Genomic DNA, 7,657 nt, shown 5'->3' with positions numbered 1-7,657 from the left:
GTAGTGAGGTTGGCCCAGGATCGGACATTGTTTCATTCTGCTGTGCATGGGGTCGCTATGAGTCGGTTCCGACTCGATGGCACCAGACAACAACAACAACAAAAGGACAGTTAAAGTTTTGTGTCAATTTGGGTTGGCCAGGATTCTGGTTTAGCGGCTAAGATATAGTTACCACCTCCATGATGAGATCTAATATAATATAATCAACCCCATCATATGATCTGATGGAATTATCCCACGTGTTATAAATTCTCACTTCTATTAAGGCCACATGAAATCTACAGGATTAGGTTGTATCTTCAGTCAATCTCTTTTGAAATATAAAGAGAGAGAAGTAAACAGGGCTCAGAGGGACCACCAAGACAGAAGAGCCAGGAATGGAGTGTGTCCTTTAGACCTGGGCTCCCTGCAGAAACTTCCTGTGAGGCTCCTAGATCCAGGGAAAGATTAATAACAAGACAGATGGAAAACTACAAGGCAGGCTGGGCCTACAGATACTGAAAAGAGACAACGACCTTTCTCCAGAATCAGATTTCTGAATTCAGACTTCTAGTCTTCTAAACTGTGAGAGTATACATTTCTGGTTGTTAAACCTATCCACTTGTGCTATTTCTGCTATAGCAGCACTAGAGAGCTAAGACAGTGACACTTAACAACAATAACAACAACTCGGATACTCAGAAAATTTGCCATGAATGCTTTGAAGCTCAATAAGTAGAAAGAACTTCAACAATGACACAAACTCAGTCATTCTAAACCCATATCCCACGCAATATAGTTTTAACCTATGTCTAAAATATTAGTGAAGATATATAGAACAATCATTCACATTTCAATGATTAGAAATGCAGTTATCAAAAGGAAAATTATACACAGTAATTTGTAAACAACTGTCATCTCACTCATGGCAGGAGTTGCTAATGAGACAGTGAAATGGTCACTCTTACCTCGGAAGTCACTAGAAGTAAAAACAGCTAATGCTTACTATGTGTCAAGTGCTATACTAAGGGTTTAAAATATGTATATGTATATAGTGTTTTACTGACTATGCAAAGGTTATGGATTATGTTGACTATGGATTATAACAAATTATAGACAACATTGCAAAGAATGAGAATTACAGAACATTTAATTGTGCTCATGTAGAATCTGTATATAGACCAAGAAGCAGCTATTTGAACAAAATGAAGGACTATTTCATGATTTAAAATCAGAAAAGATGGTGTTAAGGGTGTATTTTTTCACCATATTTATTCAATCTGTACAGTAAGCAAGGAAATATTACTCTAGGAAAACTGGGAAATGTCAAAAAAATGAAATGAAAAGGATAAAGATTGATAACCAAGGCATTAATGGAATGGAATGCTATAGACCATTTTTAATATGATGATTGTATGGTTTACTATGCTGGGAATGACAAATAAAGAGGAGAGGCACCACCTCGTCAAAAAGAACATTTCAAGATCTATCTTGTCAGTGACAGGATAATATCTGTAAACCTACAAGGAAGTTGTCCTAGTTATCTAATGCTGTTATAACAAAAATACCACAAATGGATGCCTTCAAAACCAGAAGTTTATTCTCTAACAGTTTAGGAGGCTCAAAGTCCAAATTCAGAGTGCTGGCTCTTGAGGAAGGCTTTTTCTTTATTGTTTCTGGCAAGAGAGGTCATTGTTTCCTGTCAGCATCTATAGTTGTATGGAGATCTCCATACAACTTGGCATCAATCTTCCCCTGGATCGCCATGCACCTTGGCATTGATCTTCCTCTGGATTAGCGCAGGGACCCCAGGTACAAAGGATGAACTCCACTCTCAGTTCTTCTATCTTGGTGGTAGTAGGCCCCTCATTTTATGTCTCAAAAGAAGTTAACTCAAGATACAACCTAATCCTATAGATTGCTGACCTCATTAATCTGACCTCAGTAACATCATAGACTTATAATATAGGGTAATTACATCAGATCAGGGCTAACCCTACCATGAAATTAATAGTATTATATTAGATCTTGTCATGAAGATGTTAACTACATTTTAACAGCTAAACCACTGAGAACTCAGGTCCAGTCAAATTGACACAAAATTCTAACTACCACAACCAGTTAATACCACTATTATTCAAATTTACTCACCAACCACTGTAGCCAATGATAATGAAATTGAATAATCCTTCCAATTTCTTTAGTCTGAAATTGATCAAATATACAATTGGCAATTACTGATGAATGGAATGTGAAAGTTGGAACCAAACAGGAGGGATCAGTTATTGGAAAATCTAGACTTGGTTATAGAAATGATACTGGGGATCCCATGATAGAATTTTGCAAGGCCAATGACATTCATTGCAAATACCTTTTACAAACAACGTAAAAGGTGACCGTACACATGGACCTTAGCAGATAGAATACACAGGAATCAACTTGACTACATCTGTGGGGAAAGACGGTGGAAAAGCTCAGTATCATTAGCCAAAACAAGACCAGGGGCAGACTGTGGAACAGACCATCAATTGTTCATATCCAAGTTCAGGCAGAAGTTGGAGAAAATTAAGACAAATCCATAAAAGCCAAAACATGAACTTGAATATATCCTACCTGAACTTAGAACAAGAACAGATTTGATGTATTAGACGCTAATGACCAAATACCAGAAGAGTTGTGGGATGATATCAAGAACATCATACAGACAGCAAAAGGTCATTAAAAATACAGAATTGAAAGAAAAGACCAAAATGAATTACAGAAGAGACTCTGAAACTTGCTCTTGAACATAGGGAAGCTAATGTGAATGGAAGAAATGAGGAAGTAAAAGAGTTGAATAGAAATTTTCAAAGTGTAGATGGAGAAGAGAAAGTAAAGTATTATAATGAAATGTGCAAAGACCTGGAGTTAGAAAACCAAACGGGAAGAACAGCTCAGCATTTCTCAAACTGAGAGAATTGAAGAAACAATTTAAGCCTTGACTTGCAATACTGAAGGATTGTATGGGCAAAATGGACTCCTGGTGTGATGTTGTGGGATAATTCACTAGGCCCCAAGGTCGGTTTGAAGTGCAAGGTTGGTGGTTCAAATTCACCAACAGCTCCTCAGAAACTCTATACAGGGTTACTATGAGTCAGAACGGACTCAATGGCACTTAACAACAGCAACAACAATGGACAAAATATTGATTGATGCAGAGAGCATCAGAAAAAGATGGGAGAAATACAGAGTCACTGGACTACAAAGAAATGGTGGATGTTCAGTCATTTCAAGAGGTAGCATATGATCAAGAACCAACAGAACTGAAAGAAGACATCAAACAGCACTGAAGGCATTGGCAAAAACCCCCACCAAAACAAGGATCCAGGAACTCATGGAATACATAGTGAAATCTTCCCAACAAACTAATGTAGCAGTGGAAGTGCTCACTCATCTATACCAAGAAATTTGGAAGACAGCTACCTGGCCAACTGATTAGAAACGACCCATATTTGTGCCCATTCCAAAGAGAGGTGACCCAACAAAATGTAGAACTCATCGGACAATGTCATTAATATCACATGCAAGTATAATTTTGCTTAAGATAATTCAAAACGGTTTCAACAGTATATCAACAGGGAAATGTCAGATTCAAAAAAGAACTTGAAACTGGGATATCATTGCTGACGTCAGAGGGATCTTGGTTGAAAGCTGAGAATACCAGAAAGATGTTTACTTGTGCTTTATTGACTCTGCAAAGACTTTCGACTTTCTATACTATGTATATAAACTATGTATAACATTGCAAAGAATGGCTATTTCAGAACACTTGATTGTGCTCCTGAGGAAACTGTACACAGACCAAGAGGCAGTTGTTCAAAAGGAACAAGGTGATACCGAATGATTCAAAATCAGGAAAGGTGTGTGTCAGGGTCATAACCTTTCACCATATTTGTTCAATCTGTATGCTGAGCAAACAAATCAAGAAGCTGAATTATATGAAGAGCATGGCCTAAGGATTGGAGGAGGACTCATTAACAACCTGTGATATGCAGATGACACAACCTTGCTTGCTGGAAGCATAGATGATTTAAAATATTTATTGATGAAGATCAAAGACCACTGCCTTCAGTATGGATTGAACCTCAAAATAAATATAACAAAAATCCTCATAATTGGATCAAATAACATTATGCTAAATCAACACTCATGGAAGTAGGAGTCAAGAAATCAAATGACATATTGTATCAGACAAATCTGCTGCAAAATACCTCTTAAAAGTGTTCAAGAGCAGAGATAGCAGTTTGAGGATTAAGGTACACCTGACCCAAACCATGATATTTTTAATTGCCTCATATGCATGCAAAAGTTGTACCTATAAATAAGGAAGATCATCGAAGAATCGATGCATTTGAATTATATTGTTGGTGAAGAATATTCAAAATACCATGGGCTACCAGAAGAACAAGGGCTCTGGTAGCGTAGTGGTTATGAATCAGGCTGCAAACCACCAGGTCAGCAGTTTGAAACTACCAGTTGTTGCGCGGGAGAACGATGAGGCTTTCTGCTCCCGTAAAGATTTACAGCCTCAGAAACCCTGTACAGGGTCGCTGTGAGTTGGAACCGACTCCATGGCACATAACAACAACAACAACCAGAAGAACGAACAAATTTATCTTGAAAGAAGTACAGCCAGAATGAATGTTCCTTAAAAGCCAGTATGAAAACTTGTCTCTCATAATTTGAACATGTTATCAGGAGGCACCCTGCTTAAAAACATCATGTTTTCTAAAGTGGAATGTCAGCATAATTGCGAAAGACCCCAAACCTAATGGACTGACACTGCCCAAAGCAATGAACTCAAATGTGACAATTGTGTGGATGGCATGGGAACGGATGGTGTTTCATTCTATTGTGAATAGGGCATCCACTCAATGGCATCCAATAACAACAACCTAACAATACTGTGATACCTCATTTGTGAACTGTTTGTTATAATGCCTCTGTGATATTCACAGTAAATACACTTAATACTCACAATATATCTGCATACTTTATAAATGAGAAACCTGAAAATCAGAGGTGTCAAATAAGATGCCAAGGTTAAACTTCTCGTGAAGGGTAGAACCAGGATCTGTATAATTACGAACAAGGACCACAGCAGAATACTTTCCTTCCGGAGGAAGTTTCCAGAGGCAGTTCTGAGAGAAAAGTCATTCATGTCTCTCCCTCCTCTGTACAACCCTAGGTGGTGAATTGTTGTTCTTTCTACACCTCCACAAAATCTGAGGGTTCCATTCCAGTAACTATAAGTTTGCATTTTTTTTTTTAACCATTCCCTACTCTCACCTATACCTGACATCTGGAAGGTTTGGGTGCAAGAGGGACATGGACACCTTTATAAAGCTTCTTCAGTAATTGACATGTTCAATTCCCCAGAACATGGGGGCTTGTCTAGCAAGTATGGTAAGATATGAGCATCTTATCTTCCAACAGCAACCATTCCAGGACCTTCATTGCTGCCTGTTTGTTACATGGCTTTAGGCACAGGACATTTAATCTGTTATCTAGGGATAACTTCTTGCTGACTGCTCTGCTGGCTGGGATGGGGCTTAGGGACTTAGTGACTCTTGTCACTTTTACAGTCTACAATTCCCTCCACACTTCCTTCCTACTCATTTCCATTTCAGTCTTCACTCCTGACACACCTCATTCCTTGGTTAACACCCCAGATACCACTCCATCTAACTGTCTTCATGGCTTTGAGGGTCTGTTTCTCTTCTACTTGTATAGTTTTATTTTAGTGGTATCTCAGCAGGGTATGATGCAAACACACCAACTTGTCTGCCAACCTGAAATGAATTTAGTGGTTTTAAAATTTAGTATGTTTCTGTCAATTTGATTCAGAATATTACTGTTGTTAAGTGCCTTTGAGTAGGTTCTGATTCATATCAACCTTGTATAGAGTTTCTGAGGCTTTAAATCTTTGTGGAAGCTGAAAATGTCATCTTTCTCCCATGGAGGTGCTGGATTTGAACCGTGGACCTTGTGGTTTGAGAGTCCAGTGCTTATCATATTGAGCCACTGCGTTCCCCACCCTACCCAGCCTTCTTAGTAGTGCATAAAATAATGGAGTGTCTTACAATTGATGACTTCTTAGATTAAGTTCAGTAGGCACAGTGATCCATATAAATGTAAATCTGACTTTCAAACACTGGTCACTTTCAAAATTGAAAAAAAAATGCTGGCAAAAATATTTGGTGTCTTATTTCAGCAGAAGCATCAGAGCTTTAAGCAGGGACAGAAGAACGTGAGGTTCTGGCTCTGACTCTGCCACTAAGCAGCTGGGGGAACACTTTTGGGCCTGGTTTTCCTTATGTTCTGTGTGAACACATGGCCTCTAAGTCTTCCACCCAGTAAGACAGGCAATGTTAAAACTTGTGCCGTTAAAAGTGTGTGTTCCTGTGGAAATTCCATAGTCCCCTCCCCTCCGAATCCCAAAGGAGTTTCTTTTATGAGCATAATTTGTGATAGAAATGGCTATAACTGGCTTTATCTTCCACCTTCTTAAAAATGATTATGTTGCTGCTATTGCTGATAAAAGGAGCTCTGGTAGCATAGTGGTTACAAGTTGCGCTGCTAACTTTAAGGTCAGCAGTTCAAAACTACCTGTTTTGCGGGAGAAAGGTGAGGTTCTCTGCTCCCATAAAGATTTACAGCCTTGGAAACCCTATGCAGGGTCCTATGAGTAAGAACTGACTCCATGGACACACCACCACCACTGCTGATAATGTATTTTCAAAGTTATTTCTTGAGTACTAAATATGCTCTGGGTAATTTACATGTTGTTGTTGTTAAGTGTCGTCGAGTCGATTCCGACCCATAGCAACCCTGTATAGGGTTTCCAAGGAGCAGCTGGTGAGCTTGAACCGCCGACCTTGCAGTTCAAACAGCTTTTCAGTCCAACGCATTAACCCACAGTGCCACATCGGGACTCCAATTTACATAACGCTCCTAATTTTTTTTTTTTTTTTAAACAAGGGAGAGAAATTATTGTGGCTAGAGGAGAAAATAAGTAAATTGTCCAAGGTCATGAAATTTGTGTCAGAGCTGACTTTGTCATTAGGGTTGTCTGGTAGGAAGCATTTGCTTTCCGTTATATCACCCTTCTCTTTCCGTGTGTTTAGAAAGTCATAAACATTATCAGAGGTTATGTGTTTAAAGTCAAAACCTTGATGAGTCCACGGCACCTCTCCAAAAATATGTGCCTGTGTTTTATTGTAAATACACAGACCATTTCCGATGCTCGCTTCTTTTCATCAGTAACATACTTAATGAATTTTAATAAAACGTAAAAATGAAATGAGACATTCCTGACTTGGTATCTTCTCACACACCACAGCTAGAGGACAGAATGTTTTGATCAATTTCTCACTCAGTGTGCAGACAGTAAGGATGGCTCTGTGGTGTTTTGTTGCCCTCTTAAATGTTCCCTTAATAGTAGGTTATGCCATCTGATTGGCAATTTGCCTTTGGACCATTTTGCTTGTCATGATGCTTCCCCTAATATTAAGTAGCTGAGAGTAGAAAAGGGCTTCTAGAGGTTATTCAGCTCAATAGAATGCCTGTCCTTTTTCCCCTTAACTTCCCCTTCCTCATCTTTCTTTACAAACTCGCTGGAGACCACAAGGCAATTAAT

Source organism: Chrysochloris asiatica, unplaced genomic scaffold (assembly GCF_000296735.1).
Source record: "Chrysochloris asiatica unplaced genomic scaffold, ChrAsi1.0 scaffold00018, whole genome shotgun sequence".
Lineage (NCBI taxonomy): Eukaryota > Metazoa > Chordata > Mammalia > Afrosoricida > Chrysochloridae > Chrysochloris > Chrysochloris asiatica.
This window is presented reverse-complemented; position numbering follows the sequence as displayed.